Raw genomic sequence first — 18,941 nt, 5'->3', positions numbered from 1 at the left:
CCACACTATGGACCAAATATAAACACTCGACCCGTACAACAGATGCACTAACAAGAACAAAAGGGAAACCACACTCACACTCACCCATAAAATCATTGCCCACGAATACAATGATACACTGCACGCACAAAACACCACACCCACCAAAAATCAAACTCAAATCGCGAAGAAGGAGATGAAACCCACTCTGAAACAACATGCCAATGCTTTCAATTTCGTGAAGAACTCGATACTCTAGAATGCACCACACTCCAACAACTCGCCAAGCTTAATTGTTTTATTGTTTTGCGTGTATGCTTGAGACTAGAGTAGTAAGATAAAATTATAGATAAGCATGAATTACCAAGAAACACAAATTGAGTTATTGGTGGTGCAATTTCTTAGTAATCGTATCGGCATGGGTTTGAACCTAGGTGATATCACTATCGTTAGGCGATCAAATTACCACTATTTAACTTTAGCAACTTCAGTATTGCCAAGTTAGTAGTGAACAAACTAGTTAGGGTTAAGATAACTCTGAGTCGTCTCACAATGAATACGAAATTGATCTAAAATATTTGATTCTTATAAAAAGTGAAATTAAAACTAGAAACTATAAAAATATGGGGTTTTGATACCCAAAGAATAAGTGACATGCAAATAAAAGATCGTAAACACAATAATAGTAAATAGGTCAATTCCACTGCTTTTTCAAAATAGGATTCTTCATCGGTTATCTAGAGATGATTGTTAAATTAATTATTGTTGTTGATTTACAAATCAATCAATGTAAAGTCTCAATTCATTTGTTGGCATTCTCCCTTTTTATCAAAGTACAATCTCAATTAAAAGTGAGAATTTTTAGATTATCCATAATAAATTCAACCAAAGTACATTATTAATTAAATTTTACTATGCCTAATCATGTCTATTCTTTTGTTTCCTCACCAAATAGAAAACTTAATTAATCAAAGTAAAGTCTTGACTAATTTTAGTTAAAGTAATTACCTCTAATCAAAGTACAGTCTCAATTATTGGCAAAAACTTATTTAATCAAATGAAAGTTTCTAAATAAAATCAAAGTAAAGTCTCAATTGAATTTAAAAACCTTTTCACTCATATGATTAGCATGCGTGTAGATTTAAAATTATTATTTTCTATTCAATTAAGAAACAAAGGACGTAGATAAGCAAAAACCACAATAATAATCAAAAGAACAAATAAATTAATTCATCTAACCTTATAATCCAGTTAAGAAATTACAGTGGAATCAACACTAAAAGCTTAGCCCTCCATGGCTTTGATGGAATACATGATAATAATATGATGAAGGAAAGAAAATATAAAGGAACAAGGAGAGATGTAGTGGATGGCGGTATTTGCCAAAACCAGAGAGTTGCTAAGTGTTTAAGTTGTCTCCCTTATGCTCCCTTAAGTCTCTTTATATATGCTTCAACTAGACTTTGGGCTTTATCTGTCGGTTGCTTAAAATATTTTATTTTTATTTAATTAATTAGCAACTTAATTTCTGTCCAATTTCCAATTGTGCCCCTCTTATTTAATCATTTTTACAAAATTGACCAGAAATTGACCAGATTTGACCAGTGTTGACCAGTTTTGACTAGTGTTGACCAATTGACCAGTTTAGGCTAGAGTAAAATCATAATACTTTTTTTTGCCTTGGTGATGAAAGGAGAAGGTGAAGAGTTGAATGTAGGTTTTACGAACCTGGACCCAGACAAAGGGATTAATGGGAGTTGATTAGCTATTAAGGACCAATTAAAGAATGGATTTGAAATTTATTAGTTTTAATTTAATTGAATTTGTTTAGGGATGGAAAAGTAAGGGGAACAAGCCACCACACTGCATTGAAACGCTGAGTTGAGAGTGGTTTGAAGGACGATAGAGTGGGAGACTAAAGGAAGGATAACTTAGATCAAGGAGAAAGCTAGAACGTTTTTGGAGCGAGGAATCCAGGGTAGGGGAGTTGACTCTCGTGTTGAATTTTAATGTTTATGATTCGGTGTTGTATGAAAACTTATGTACCCTGCTTTCGGCCTAGAAATTCTGATATGTGCGCGTTTCTAGACTTTTTTCCAGAAACCGTCTGGCGGTCATGAAGACCTGCCAGGAGACACATGTGCCTGAACCCAATTTTCTAGGTTTTATGAGGAACTGCCTGGCGGCTATGTTCGATCCTCCAAGCAACGCTAACTAGCTTGCCCAATTTTCTTCTATTTTGTTGGGGTTTGAGTGGTTTTGTGATGTTTGGATTGAACTTCTGTATGTAATTATATGATTAGTGTTATGATTTGAGATTTGAGGTTGCCTATGGGAGAAACTGTATGGATCGTTGCATGACTTTCAGATTTAGTATTCACGTGGGATTGGGGATGAATAAGTATATTTTCAGACTTTGATTGGTGTGCAATTTCATGTTAATGATATGTAATTAAACAAACATGAAGAGTATACGTTGACGAACTGTTAAAAATGCGCCAAAATGCATGTCGAATTGATAATTCAGAAGTGGGAAACAAGGAAGCACTGAACATGTGGCGCTTGGCAAAAGGGGTCATCCCACTAGGAGGAAGCGAGCTAGTAGAGACTTGGAAGGCGCGTGGTGCCTGGCGGAGTGAGGTACCCGCTAGGCGGCCTAGAGCGCGAGTGTGCCTAGTGACATGGTATGTGGCGTCTGGCGGTTTTGGATGCTGAATTGGACTACAAGGAGAATTCTACACGATTTTGGATGGAGGTCTTGATGTGATGCTTTGTTGGGGGCCCAATTACGAGTGCAACTTATATTGGGGTAACACGTGGCCACTCGAGGTTTTAGCCTGGTGGTTTTGGAAGTCCAGTGGAGTGTTCGAGATTGTGGCTCGTACGGATGGGTTTCAGAAGATTGCCCTCCTCGGTGTTATCCAATGAGTTTGGTAGTCTTAGGGTAAATACAGACTGTAGTTCGTATTGGGGAACTTCACTTAGTGTTGTAGATTGTGCTGTGACATGTTTATTCCTGCGTGTGGACTATAGGTGGTGGCCTGTAGTCAGAGGGGCGAGTAGACACTTGTGGCAGCAAAGATCGATCAATGTAATCATCAAAAGGTGTAGAATCAAGAGGCATTCAACAAAAGATTTGAAAGTCGAGGTTTAAGGATTTGGGGTTCTAATAAGGGTCATGAGTTTGAAATTGTATTTTATTTTATATTGTGTTTCATTTTATTTGAGCTCACCATATCTGTGTGTGTTTCGCGATGATCATGTAACTCGTTACATGAGAGCAAATGTGGATGCATGTAGCATGTGGACACTTAGAGTCGGAGATGGGCCAGTCATGGAAGATTTTACATGAGATTATCTTTAGGGATTTTATGGACTATTTTTGTAATCAGTTACTAGGAATTGTTTTATATTTGTTAGCGTGAACATATTTATGAATTTTTTATCTTTTGGTGCGTGTAAACTAGAGTTTGAAATTTCCCGCTATTTTGGGAAATTATTTGGTTAGTAAATGTTGTTTATTAATATTTCTATTATTTTTATTTTTATTCTAAATTAGTAATATTCGGCTAGGACGTTACATTTATAATAGACTAAAGTTTGTCATTGTGATTCACTAATTTTAATAACAATCTTCCAAAATACAAAATAAAATGTCACCAAGTTGGTTAATGAATGACAAAAATGCAAGTGACAAGTAATGAAAGAGAAGGTTTTGAAAGAATTTTTTGCCACTCATTAATTAGATATATCTTAATCACATCAATTTTCTTTTTAACAAGCAAGCAAATTAATTTTCAGAGTACAAAGAGTATAAAAATATACTTCATAAATAAAAGAAACACTAAGTTATATATTGGTAATATTTGAAGTTGATGCATAACTTACATAATTTCACGAATTTAAACTCCTTGGTTACTTCTTGGTGCCACCCTCATAAAAACTTTGAACTTCCTACAACAAATCCAGCTAGAGTTATCTATGATTTCCATGTCCCTAGTTGGTGTAGTTCCATCGCACATGATCAAGTTCAATATTCCAACAAGAAAAGGCCTATCCCCATGTCTCTCCTTCACTATGTGTCTTCATCACTCTTCCAATCCACATTTTTAAAAGGAGAAAAATCTCCATCAATAACTAGAACCTCAACTTGATTCCACGTGGGAGACGTGTGAGGACCATTTGGTTATTATTGCTTTTATCTTTCACAACTATGTTGATTGGGTTCTCATCATCATAAAGAATCTTGCTACATATGCAAGTTGGAAGGAAAAGCCTCTTGTTGAAACATAATTGCAAGCTTGATAGTTGCTTCATTGCATGGAGTCTGGATGAAGGAGACTTGGTGAAGGAGTGTGACCATAATCTCATAACTTGCTCAACTTCCTCACTCACCAAACTAAATGAACTGAAATGAGAGAAGCTTATTAAACTCAAGTTCATCAAAGACAAAACATATACACATACAGTAACAAATTAAGGGTTATAGCTAGCAATTTTCTTGCCGAGACCGAATCAAACTAACCTAAAAACAAAATATATTAACTATCACTAAGCAAAGAAATCATTCATTTTATCCAATTTGAAATTCCAATTTTGGATAGTACAAGTTACATTCAAATAAGATATTAGTTTAACACATTAAACTTACCGAGATCATAGAGACTATTGAGTTTAAAGAAAGAGAAAGTCAATAAAATCATAAATGTGCTATGAAAATAGAATAACAAGGTATCAAAAATCTACATAGAAAAATGCTTAACAAAAACCAAGACGAATATAGGGTTACCCTTTTCTTCTTGCTCTTGATTGGAGAATGATTTGGGTTTCCAATGAAAGGGGATGAAACGTCACTAGAGTTTATGTGCATGGTTACTGTTGTTGCGTGGGTCACGATGTCTTGAATTCGAATGGTCGCGAGGTCCTGTTGGCGTAACAATGAAGTGTGATTTTCGACAAGTATTGCTCTAGTTGTCGCAACGGTTCTAGCAAGTTTAATGAAGATTTGTCTTTGGCTGATGACGATGTGTTATGGTGGCTTCAATTGACACGCGAAGTGTTATGGTGGCTGACTGTAGTTTCAATTGATTCCTCATTGAGAGTAAAACTGACAGCGAGAGATTAATCTGAATGATTGCGTTTCTTTAAGGGCTAAACATTAGGAGTTCATTTTTTCTTTCTTTTAAAGTTAAACATGAAGGGTTTATCACTTAAACAAGTTATTTTACTAAGAAAGAATAAATGAGAGGGACTTTTACTAGAAATGAGAGGTAAAGAGGAGTGCAAGGGGGAGATGAGTGAGAGGTGCAGAAAAAATAGTATAATATAGAATCATGGCGTTTGTAAATGCCATAATTTGTATGCAAAAGGTGGAAGTTATAAAAATATTGTATTATAAAGCAAATTGTGGTAGTTTTTTAGAACTGCTATATTAAAACCGCCATATTTACTTTAATTTTTTGTAGCGTTCTATTTGTATGCTCGAAGCAATTAATTCAAGGTAAAGGAAAAGGCGTATGCATGTCTTGACTTACAACATATACAAAAAGAAAGTGTTTTGGAAACTTGCTAATGATATAAAATTACATTATCAACTTAATAAGAAGAATTTCAATTTCATGTTCTAGTGTCAAAATTTTGCAAAATGTTTAGCATTACTTCTAATAGAATTAGGAACATGTAAATGAGCTAAGTGTTGGAACCAAACAATACAAGACATCCTATTAGACGAAAGTTCTAAGTTATTTTAATTATAACAAACACTATTAAGTAATGAAAATAAATGAAATGATTTGTCTAACATGTTTAGTTTTGCACTTAAAAGTATATGGAGACAATAAGTGTAAGTATCAAGTAATTTCAAAGGACCACACAACTATAAGAACTCATTTGTTGTTTATCATCTGATAATATTATTCATGTTTTAGATACTTTATGCTTTAACTAAATTTAATATTGATACAACAATATGGTTAACTCAAGCTCAATGAATAGTTTATCATTGCATTAATTCTTCCAACATCTCTTTTATAATAATTTTGGCAAAAAAAATTATGTTTGATCTATTGTTAATGTTATTGATGAACAATTATTTTTCCCTATTTTCTTACCTTTACGTACCAATCTTAATTGTTGATTCATTCTTAATTGTCCGTTACTAGTGCATTTTTATTAATTGGGCTTCAGTGGACCAGTAATTCAAATTTTAATTAATTTGAATTCACTTGGTCTAACTTTCTTTTATTAATTATTTTTAGGAATAGTTTCAAAGAATTTTTGGGCTTGGACATTATTTCTTGGGCTAAAGAGAGCTTTGCCATGTTAGTTGTGCCATGTTAGTTGCTTGTTCATATCAACATTAGTGTTAGGACAACTTTCCACACCAAGAATGGGCCTAAACCTAGGGGTAGTTTAGGGTTTTTCTTAGTGCTGATGTGGCCCTGTTTTTACAGCCTCCCATTTAGAGTTTTACGTTTTGACAACCCACACACTTCACCACTTTCGTAGTTTTTACATTTTGCACTTTGCCATTAATATTTTGGGAGTTTAGACAGCCACCCACCAAGATTTTACGTTTTCTCTCCTCTGGTTCATGTTTCTCTTCTCTTCATTCCATTTCAATGTTGTATTTTGTTTTCTAATTCTATTGCAACTTCATTTCCATTGAAGGTTAACTTTGTAACAAATTTCTTGAGAAGAATACATGAAGCTTTGAAATTTTTGTCTAGTTATCATCTCATGCTCGTGTTTGCTCTTTATCATTTAATTTCTATGCTTAATGAACATGAATTTGTGCATGCTTAATACTTAGTTTGGTGTATTTGCGTTTAACTCAACCTTTGTTCATAATTAAAGAATTTGGATTGTTATTAATGATGTTTTCACAATTGCTTAATATGCGGATGAAATTAATGATGTATGTGTTGCTTAATCATATGATGAAACTCGTTTTAATCTTCAGTTAGTTAGTTGTTTTCAAGTGGAATAAGAGTCGGACAAGGGATCATTTTCCTAACCTTGGATAAATGGAGTTGGATTCGAATAAGGGAATCAATGTTATTTTGTGTATGTGTTTCTGTCATTTGTGTACGTGTGTTATGTGTTGGTTCGTTGTTCAGTATGTAATTTATGATAATGTGTGTTTTATGTAGTAATTTTGTTCAGTGCGTAATTTTGTCTATGTTATGGCGTTGTTCCAAGAATTCTAGTAGATGAATAATGTGTGTGATTAGTGTTAGTTTTTTTCTATAAGTTGTAATTTTTTGTTTTTGATATCTATACTTGTTATTTTTGGTTGAAGTTTTGTGCGCGTTCTTCTTTCAAACCATATTTTGTGTAAAAAAATATTGGAAGCACTTAGTTTGGTCTAGTTTGCAAGATACAAATATTTTGAAACCAATTTTGAACAAAACTTCAAACAACGATAAGTTTTGCTCCGGTTGTCAGAATTCAACATATTATATATGCATTTGGAGTAGAAAAAGGTAATTTTCTATTTTTTCTCTAATTTTTAAGTTTTATTTTCCTTTTTTTTCTAAGCTTTCCATAGGTAGTTCATATAGTTAGACTTTGAATTTTGAGTTCAAATTTTTTGTGGTAGCTTTTCATGGGTGTTTTCTAAAAATTTTCACATCATTTTGAGTTCGTTTGAGTGAAAGTCAAGTTTTACCCTTACATGTTTAACTGTGTTTGTTGGATGATACATGAGTTATTGCTTTTTGATGCATATGATGCATAACTTGGGGAAATCCAGGCATTTTACAACCATTTGATCTTGAAATAGTTAGGGCATTCCATAGATTAGTTAGACATAGTTGAAATTCATTTGTAGGAGACTCTAGGCTTTTTGTTGCATTCCTTGTTGTTATTGATAGTGTCGACTTTATGCAATCAAATCATTTTGGTTCTGATTCTGAATTTCATACGAAAAATAATTGCTTATTAGTTATAATCTGCATAATCTGCTTGAAAAGTTTCTTTTAGCAGGGGAATTTACAAATGTTTATAAGAACATTAAAACTCATTCAAATCTAAAACACAAAGATAGAAAGCTTCAAGAGAAGATATTGCATGATCAAAGAATCTTCAAGAAGGAATGCTTTGAAGATTGTATTGAAGATTCAATAAGAACTTACAATCATTAAAGTTTCACAAAAAGATGTTGATACGCAATAATACAAATTCTAATTATCCAATATTAAAAGCTTCAAATAGTCATATTCTCAACAACTATAAATAGAATAACATGACAAATTAAAGAAACAAAATACTACAACAACACTTAGTTGTATTATTTTATAATGTGCTAGAATTGTTTTTAAACCTTGTAATACTTCACTTTGTGAATCTTTTCCTATGTGAGATGAAATCATGCTCTCTATGAGAATTTTGGTCCTTGGGTTGTTGAGAGTTTATAATCTCAAGGGGAGATTAAAAAGTGGTAATGTGGAGATGTTTGTACTTGTGTAACCTAGAGAAGTTCATATACTTGTGGTAACCTGGAGAGGTTAGTGTACTCTTTGTAATCAATTGTATTTTGTTAGTGGAACCTTTTAAGTTGAAAGCTTAAGAGATAATTGAACGTAGCCCATGAGTTTGGCTAAACTAATTTTAATTTTTGTGTGCATGTTTTTGGCTCTAGACGATTAGTCTAAACTCTTTACAGAAAAGGTCTATTAGCTCTATTCAACTCCTCCTCTTTTAGAGCTCATTTGGTCTATCACTAAGCATAACTCTAAATAACTTAGAAGATTTTAAAATCAAACTATAAAGTCTAATCATGTGACCAAACTAAAACTATGCAAAAAAAAAAAACAAATAAAATAAAATAAAAAACATGTTATAGAATCTTAAATACTTGTGAATTGATTCAAGAAATAGGAACAAATTAATTGAATCACTACAACAAAAATCACTTTAGACAACGACATAAAATTATGATATAAATTATAAAAACCGTGGTTTAAAGATTAGACCACAATTTTTTAGGCGTGGTATAGGTGAGTGTAGCTATAGATAATAGATAACGGTTTTTAGTATGACAATATTTTTAAAACCGTTGCTTAAAATTCTCACAATAGACAACAATTTTACATGTTTATTTTATACCTTACCTATGTTTTTAAACCACATTTTTACTAGTTTTGCCCACATAGTTTAAAGCAACAATTATATAATCATGGACTTTCATAATATTTATACATCATTTATAAAAATGTTGTTTATTATATGTTTAGGCTACATTTATTTAGTTGTTATCAATTTTAGTGTGGTCTAAACTATGAATTTTTGTAGTGAATTAATTAATAACAAAAATAGTCATGGTATATAAAGAATAAAATCAAAATAAAATACTTATAACAATTACGAAATAAAACAAAAAACTAGACAAGATATAAAGAATGATGAGGACTTATTTTAAAGATTGGAATAACAATGCTAAATGATGAATTCTCCTCACATCATTATAATAAAAGCTTCAAAGGGGATTAAAAGATTCTTAAAACTCACTTAGTTTATAAAGAGACTTCACTTGGATATTCTTTTAAGCAATATTCCTTGAAGAAGAAACTAGGAGAAATTACTCTTTTAATGACTTTCAAAAGAACAAGACAATTCCTTTGAAATATACAAATTTTATTAAAATTATAAAGTGAGTTGTAATTGGGAAAATTTTGTTGATGTAGGATAAAAAAGGTTCTTTTTTGTTTTTCAAATATGGTGTTGAGTACATTAAAAAAACCTAGTGAAGATTCCCATTGGACATTAAGATATCATGAAGGATTGACCCCAACAAAGGATGGAGGCACATGCTTAAAAAGAATAAGCATGTTTAAAAAGGAAGTTCACTAATCCTTCATCCCTTTCATTTGTGTTTGTTATTTTTGATTCCCAAAGTTGACTTAGTTGAATCAACTTTAGTTGACTTGTTGACCTTTGACTAGGTTTAACTTGTTGACTATAGTTGACTTGACTTAAGCCAACATGCTAATCTATGTTTATTTTCTTTGTAGGTTAATTAGGAGTAAGAAAGCAATGCTAGGTGGCGCATGGTGATTGGGGAGCATAAATGATGTGGAAGAGAGAGTAAAACAAAGGCATAAAACATAAAGTAAAAGGCACAAAGCAAGTGTACCTATGTACCTTTGGTCTCCTTTGTTTTTAGCACTCTTTGGCCACTTTTTGGAGACATATGAGACACATTCTTTGTCTCCTTTTGTGCTAGAACGAAATTAGCCTTGCACACACCATAGTTTGCTCTTTTGTCTCTCATTTTTGTAACCTTATTTGACCTAGTTTCTAGAAGCTAGGGTTAGGTTTTTGTAGAGACATCCTTAGGTATCTTTTATTTGCTTAGAGGCCCCTAAACTCTTCTATATAAGGGGTGCTCCTAGACATGTAAAAGGGTTGAAGATTTTGAAGTAAAAACACTCTTGTGTCTCAACCATTTGAGAGTTTCCTCCCTAGGGAGTGAATACTTTTAAGTCTTATCTTGCAAAGCAAGTGGCGGCACACATCCACTTATCTTCAAGGTTGCCATGGCTTCTAGCCTAGCCTTGTAGTGGCGTGCTTCTCACATTTTTTACCATTTCTTTCCTTTTCATTTTATGTTTTCTTCTTCCTTTAATTGTTCTTGGTTTTCTATGGTTTATGTGCCTTCCATTTCCTTTTTGTTTTGAATCAATCCATCATCTTCTTCTCTTGAGCTTTGTGAAAGGAACCTTCACATCTAGATAGCATGCTATCTTAATGTCCAGTGGAGATTTCACTTAGCTTTCTTAATCAACTCACACCATATTCAATAATCTTAAACGAAAACAACATAATCCTTCATCATTCCCATTGGACATTGGACATTAAGATAGTAAGTTATCTAGATGTGAAGGTTCACTTCAAGAGGTTATAGAGAAGGAAAAGGTTGATTTAACCAAGAAAACAAAAAAAAGACAACAATAATAACATAAAAGTCGAATTAAAATCATAACAAGTAGAAAATGGCAAGATATGAGATGGAAATGAAGAGATGGAGCACACCACTTGAAGGGGGGCCAAAAGGCTATCCAATCCTTAAGATGAGTGGTGAAGTTGCCACTTGAGCTTGCTCAAGATAAGGTAAGGAGGAGATTCTCTCCAAAGGAGAAAAACACACACCACAGTTGACACAATATATGTAAATAAACTTCAATTGATCAACCATTTTACAAGACAATAAGCTCCCTTATATAGATGAGTTTTACAGGTCTCTATGTAAAAAAAAGAGTGTACAAGGGCATGTCTACAAATAAGAAACCCTAACTTCTAGAAACTAGGTAAAGAATGTGACACATTCTTTGTGTAAGATCCCATGTTGATTTCACGTCCTCCTCCATGCGTTTGGACAACCAAGGTACATGTAGCATGGTGGTACATGTTGCTTTATGCTTTCCTCTCTCCTCCATCTCATATATGCCATCTAAGCCATGCCATGTAGGAATGCTCTAATCCACTCCAATTAGTTCTCATCCTCTCCTAATTAAGCTCAACCTACAAAACAAATAAAGAAAACAAGTCAACATGTCAACTTAGGTAAAGTCAACTAGTTAATCATAGTCAAAGGTCAACAAGTAAACTAAGGTCAAGTCAACCAAGAAAAAGTCATGCTTCTTGTAATTCTTCTAGGGATAGCTTCTATGGCATCATGTGTGGTTAAGGATCCACTAGTGGCATCACACTCTACCTACAAGTGCCATCCAAAATTAGTTTAAAAGTGGCTTATTCTACACGATGTAAGACTTCTTGCTCCATGGTCTTCTTCCATGTTTGGATATCTTCTAGGGCTTATCACGTAGAGCACATGAATCAATTGGAGTCTTAATGAAGGCCTAAGGATATCCCACATATGTCTCTATAAAATCCTACAATTATTAGGAAATATGTACACCTATATAATTTTTACAATCCTTAAATGAAAGAAAGAAAAAAATCCTAATATTCTACTCTCTAAAGTAGTAAATCCATCTTCTTTGAAGCTTCATATTCTTCTATCCTCTTAGCCATGGACCTTATTAAGGTCTAATGTGTTTTCTCGTAGGTGGTCCTCCATCATGACTCCTAGCTATACATGAGTATTATTTGAAAAACAACCACTCTTGTCTAAAAATGAATATTATTTAGAATAGAACCACTTTTGGCTAAGACCAAGTATTCTTCGGTACAAAGCTACTCTAGAATAAGATCGAACATTCTTTGGAATATGGCGACTTCTAACTAAGACCAAACATTCTTAGGAACGCAACCACTTCTGAGTAAGACCGAGTATTATTGGAAATGTAGTTGCAATTGGCTAATACTAAGTATTATTTAGAACACAACCACTTCTAGCTAAGACTACATATTCTTTGGAACATAGCCATTTCTAGTTAAGGAAAGTTGTCTTTAGAATGTAACTACTCTTAAAAGAGACCAAGTATTTTGAAACACAATTGTTGTTGCTAAGACCGAGTATTGTTTGGAATGCAGCAACTCTTGGATAAGATTGAGTATTATTTAGAATACAACAACTCTTAAGTAAGACCAAGTATTATTTTGAACATAACCACTCCTAGATAAGATTGAATATTCTTTGGAACATAACTATTCCTAGGCAAAAACCAAATATTATTTAGAGCACAACCACTCGTAGTTAAGACTGAGCATTCTTTGGAGTACAACACTTACTAGCTAAGAATAAGTTTTATTTGGAATACAACCACTTTTGGCTAAGACTGGATATTATACAGAACGTAGCCATACATGGCTAAAACTAAAAGGTTTACAAAGAAAGTGATCTAAAAGATAATAATGTTGTTCAATAGAAAGAGAAGTTCCATCTTAAAATGAATACAAAGGTTATGCACTTTTCTAGATAGTTATGGAACACAAATAATGTTCTTCATGACAAATACATGGCTACAAATGACTTAGGACTATAAGAGTTTGATCTCGTTCTTGTTGCATCTATTTTGCCAGTATTACTTCTTTACAATATATCCTTGATATAGAATTTAAAAGAAATTAATCATTGCAAATCTTTTAGTCACTATGACACAATAAAGTCCTTCTTATTACTTACGTCTAACCATAATCTTGAGTTAAGAGATAAATTAAATGCTTGTCAAAATATAGGTTAAATACATAAGAAGAGGAGGTGAATTATGTATTATTAGTTTTTTTATGGCTTCCATAAAGTCGTATATGATGATATGAAGGCAAACATAAGTTTTTAACTTGAGAGATGATTTGTTAAGATCTTTTCAAAAAATGGAGTTTTATTTAAAGCTCTCATTATTTTGTGTGCTTAAAGAAAAGAAGGATTTAAATTGTATGTTTTTATAAATAAAATTTCTATAAAAGAATGCTAGTTTTAGTTCGTGATCAATTAAACAATTTTCACTAGGCAAACCAATACTACAAAGAATTAGTACAATATTATTTGAAACTTAAGCACTCTTGTTAGAAAACTCAAGTAGTGTTTGAACACTCGACCACTATCGGCTAGAAACATAGAGTATTGTTTGGAATGTAGTTACTTTTGGCTAGATAACCCGAATATTGTTTTAAATAATATCCATCCTAGCTTAAAATAGAATACTTTTTGGAATGCAACCACTCCTAGTAAACAAAGGATATAAAAAGAAAATGAATCTACAACATCACGAGGAGGGTTTTGCTTAGTAGACAAAGAGGTATCATCTTCTAACAAAGCATTGGGCACAAAAAGCTTTAAGCATTGAACAACAATGTTTCGACCACTCTAGATAACTTCTCTTTTTGTATTCAACTTGAGAGGTTGATTTATTGTTAACTTTTTGGCAAGTATACTAATTCCTTACAACATGTAAAATGGAAGTCCAAGGGTCGTTTTCCCTAGGGATTTGTGTTTGTTTGTCTACTTATGATTATTTATTGATTTTAGTAATTGTGAAAAATATTTTTTATTAAATCTAAAAGAAAAGCATTCTAAGTTATAAAAGTAAAGATGTGATTCGGTAAAAGCTTCGTTAGGATTAGATTTCATGAATCAAGTTAATGTAACATTACACAATATATATCTCTAACTTATCCACATCCATATTAGAACCATACTTACTCTAATTCCTTACAAGCAAGTTCTAAATCCATATGTCAAAACTCTAATTCCTTAACCATTTTAATATACAATTGCCATTAAGATCATATTTCTAGAATGACTAAGATATTATGTTTATCCCTAGATTCATAACTCTTAGGTGTTCTATCTCTGTCTAGTTCCAATTCATTTTTCAATGATTCGGTAGTAACAAATAATATGATATTACATCACACACATCTAAAAATTATATGAAAACAAACACCTTTGGAAGTTACCCTTATACCCATATTTAATTTTTCGACATCTGTTCAATTTTTTGGTTTTTTTGTCATTCTCCTCTTTTAACTATTTTAACCTTTCTGCTTCCCTTCCCGCTCATCTTTTAGGTTTTGTGGCTTACGAGGATGGCTTATGAATTTCAAAGTTCTTTCGTCTTCTCTCCCTCCTAAACACCCTTTCAGCTCTTCCTCCCTCTTAAACACCCTTTATGCTCCTCCTCCCTCCTAAACACCTTTTCTGCTCCTACTCCATTTTTCGGTTCCAAGAAAAAAGTGATTTAGTTGTTACCAAATTGGTTGATGTATGTTGCTTTCACTTTGGTTAATCGTGTTAGAATAACGAAGATGACGACAGGGACGAGCGTTGGCTCGGGATCATGCTGTCGTTTCTGTTTGTGAGGATTGTGATCTTGAGGTGTTGACTCCAAGTTTTTGTGTAAAAGGGTATGCTTTTCTTTTTTTTTGTTAGTACCATTTGTGTGTTCTAGAGTTTTCTAATTTTTCTTATTCTTCTTTCCCTCTATACTTTAACGTTTCTTCTATTGAAGAGTAGATCAGAGACTTTTAAAGACTCAAGACGAAGTTCTCAAGGTAGAAGAATGAAAAATCATTATTAAGAGGGTTTATATGTAAAAAGGTTTGATTTTATTATTTCCCCATTTTTTTGAGTTTGATTTTATTAATTCTTCAGAGTTACTTATTTCTTCTGCTTTGATCAAATAAAAATTCTTAGTTGGCTTTTGTTTGTTTTTGTGAAAAATGTCTCCAAAAAAGATTTACATCTCATATTGTTATGCTTCGATGTTTTATTTAACAAAACAATTTGTAAACAGTTAGTATGTATAGTTTCATAACTTTGGTTATTTTTTTATCATTAAGGTTTTCATTTTACTAATAAATTTATGTTTACAAGTTTCTTATGCCATGATTTTATTCCTATTTGAAGGAAGTTGAAGAAAGGATCAATCTTTAAGGTAATTTTATTATTATTACAACCTAATTGTATTTGAAGCTTTGAACAAGATCTATGGCTGATCAAGTAGTATTTATTCTAAACTTTTCAAACATGTTATTGGCTACTTTCTAAATTTGAATCAATATTATGTTTTATGAGTTCCTCATGTCATGGTTTTATTCCCTTTTAAAGAAAGTTAAAGAAAGGTTAAATCTTTAAGGTAATTTTATTATTATCACCACCTAATCGTATTTGAAGCTTTGGACAAGATTGACTGCTGATCAAGCAAGTATTTATTCTAAACTTTTCAAACATGTTATTGGTTGCTTTCTAAATTTGAATCTGTATTAGTTTTACGAGTTACTCATGTCATGGTTTTACTCCCTTATGTAGAAAGTTGAAGAAAGGTTAAAGCTTTTAGGTAATTTTATTATTATCACAAACCTAATCAGTATTTGAAGCTTTGAACAATATCTACGAGAAGTCTCCTAATCAAGTAAGTATTTATTCTAACCCATAACTGTGATGTATGCATGTGTCTTTTAGATTTCAGTTTTAAATTTTTATTAGACCACTAATATGTTTATTATGGTATTTTATGCCTTTACGAGTGTCTTCTTAACCTTATGCCTTTATGGGGGGGGGGGGTTTAGTCTTATGATGAGGGTTTTTTATGGTGTAGGACTGAATGCAAAAATTTTAGGTTTTGGTATTTCCTATTAAAATTGTCAATTCCAAAGCAATAAAAAGGTGAGATTTGTTTTTCTTGAATGTCATAGAGCGCATAGACCTTCAGGACTATTTTTAAATGTAATAATCATGCTGGAATGTTTTTGAATCTAATAATCAGAGTTAGAGTTTCACCTATAATTTACACTACAATGCAGATTCAAATTTTGGAGTAAACACTGGGACATTGTAGTATTTTTTTAACAAGTTTTTATTATGTGGAATACCAAAACTAGCATTTAGTACAAAATATAAAAAACTTATAAGGATTTTGCATGTAAGTTCTATTTTTTTTTTCAAATTTAGAAAAATAATGAAATGCTTTATTTATTTAGTTTGTAGATAAATTGTGTAGCATGGTTAGTGGATTACTAATGTGCTTTAAGAAGGATAGTTCTTTGTACATTGTTCATACATGCGTCGTTGTTAGTTTACTTTCTTATGTAGAAGAAGATTATCATCAGCAGAACAACATTAAACAAACTTTGGTGCAATTTCAACATCAGATTTAAAATTATTACTTAGTTTTGAGTTTTTTTCTTATTATTCCAACTAATGCTAGATTTTCTCCCTGTTTCTTTAAAATGAGTTTAACAGGGTAAGGGACTGGACAAAAGGTTAAAAAGACCCCGAGTGTGGCCGCTAAAGTCATACATTGTTGATCATCTAATGTTGTGTACTTTTACTTTTTAGGTTGGTTTATTATGGTATATGTTATAAGATTATAAGGAAAAAAAGTAATACTTTTATCTTCAAACCTCATCTCAGAAAACTCTTAATTGGTAAATTTCCCAATTCTCATATGCTATATTAGATTTGATGTTGAAGGGCTATTATTATGTAAAGTGAAGTAACATAATTCAACAAAGTGATTATTGTTAATTCTTCCAGTGCCTGGCTAAAGAAACTCAAGCTAAAATCATGTTAACAATGTTATTCAATGAGAAAGTAAAATAATAATAATTTATAAATATTTTTATGAGTAAATGATGTTGACATGAGAAGCCAAGGTGGTTTGCTTCTTGAAGATTTGATGAAGATTGAATAAAGCTGTTTTGAACTATCTTGAAGCTATAACCATTGGAATGAAGTCTACATTGATGAAGGAAAGGAGATTTGATGATATCCATGGTGATCAAGGTTGGAATGTGTGTTCTCCATGTTGTTACATCATTAAGAAAGTGTACTTGTAGTTTGTAATTCATGTTGTAGACCTTAAAGCATTAATTAGATGTAGTTTGGTTTTTGTTGTGTTTTTAATCTGTTGAATGGTTTTTCAACAGGTTAAAATGTCTCTTTTAGTCTGTTGAATGGTTTTTCAACAGGTTAAAAGGTTGGCTGCAGTAGTCTTAAACTGCAACACATTCAATTAGTTGATTTAGTTTTTAATCGACTGATTTCACTTAAGTCAAGTGAAATCAATCGATTGATTTGAAAATCAACCTGTTGAATTTCGTAACAGTTTGACTATAAAAGCTGTGATTTTTGAAAGAGAGGTCTGTTGATCATTTTAGAGCACGATTTGGTTCTGGAAACTTGTGGAAACTCTCTCCTTCGTGATCATAGGTGTTGCAGCTGTTGAAGATTGATCTTGGATCAATTCTTGAAGCTTTTGGCTTGGTTTGAAGCTTGGAGAAAGTGGTTTGTGGTAGGCAAGGCTGTGCTACCATTGAGGTTTGATCTTTCTCAAGCTTTGTGTGTGTGCTTGGTGGTTTTCCAGGTCTGCAAGAGGGTTCTTGCTATGCTGGTGTGATTCTTGTGTGATTCAAGAGTCCTTTGTGGTGTTTTTTCATATTTTGGAAGTGTAAGGGTGGATACTTTGTAAAACTTTTGAAATAGTGCAAAGTCAAGCTAAGGTTGCCTTGACAAACTGGATGTAGCTCATGTTTGAATGAACCAGTATAAAAATTTGTGGTGTCCTCTCTTCTCTAACCTTTCTCTCTTGCATTTTCACTTTAAAGTTTGAAGAACTTGTGCTTTAATCATCTTTTTCATGTTCTTGCATGTTTTCATAGCATCTGAAGCATTGAGCATGTTTGTATAATCATTTGGAACTGATCTTGATCATTCTTGAGCATTGTTTCCGGTTTAAAATTCAAATTCACATTTCTGCATTTTTCCCAGTATTTCAGTCAACTGTTTTTCAGTTTCAATCGATTGATTATACTAGAACAGAATCTGTTTAGTAAAATCAATCTGTTAACTCTATTTTTGATCGATTGAAAGTGTATAGTTCAGTACTGTTTGCATCCTAACTTGGTGATCTATTTGATTCAATTAAAGGTGGTTTTTAGCTTGCAAAGATAGCCTAAATTTTTAACTAGCCAATTCAACCCCCCCACCCCCTTCTTGGCTTTTCTACCATTTCAAAACTAACAAATGAATGGTATATTAATAGTAGGCTAATAAGGATAGATGAGTGTAGGTTTAAAGGAAGAAAGTTGAGTTTGACAAAGGTTGAGACATGATGAGCACTGCACTTTATGAAATATGTTGGTTCTACCTTTAACCATTATCTGTTTTGTTTTCTTGGATAATGTAAGTGATTTTAGATTTTTAGGAATGTCAAACATTCCATCAACCATTATTGATACTATTGTTATGGACCTTTTCATGACTGTAGAATAAATTCTGATATAGAAAGTTAAATTCGCAAGGAGCATCTAGAAAACCATGATTGTTTTCATTCTATTTTTGATCCAGGTGACGGTTTAATGGAACAATTTTATTTATGACTTAAAGCATGGTGGTTTATTTTGAAGAAATGAAAAGTTTTACTTTGCAAAGCATGTGTATATTTATTCATGTACTCTCTTAAATCATCATCTATATTAGGGTGGTAAATTGTGTAAATTAACTCTATTGGGATATCAACTAATTTTAAGAAACAAAGGTGTAACATATGCTTTCC

This window comes from Vigna unguiculata, chromosome 10 (assembly GCF_004118075.2).
Source record: "Vigna unguiculata cultivar IT97K-499-35 chromosome 10, ASM411807v1, whole genome shotgun sequence".
Classification (NCBI taxonomy): Eukaryota; Viridiplantae; Streptophyta; class Magnoliopsida; order Fabales; family Fabaceae; genus Vigna; species Vigna unguiculata.
Note: the sequence above shows the minus strand (reverse complement) of the source record.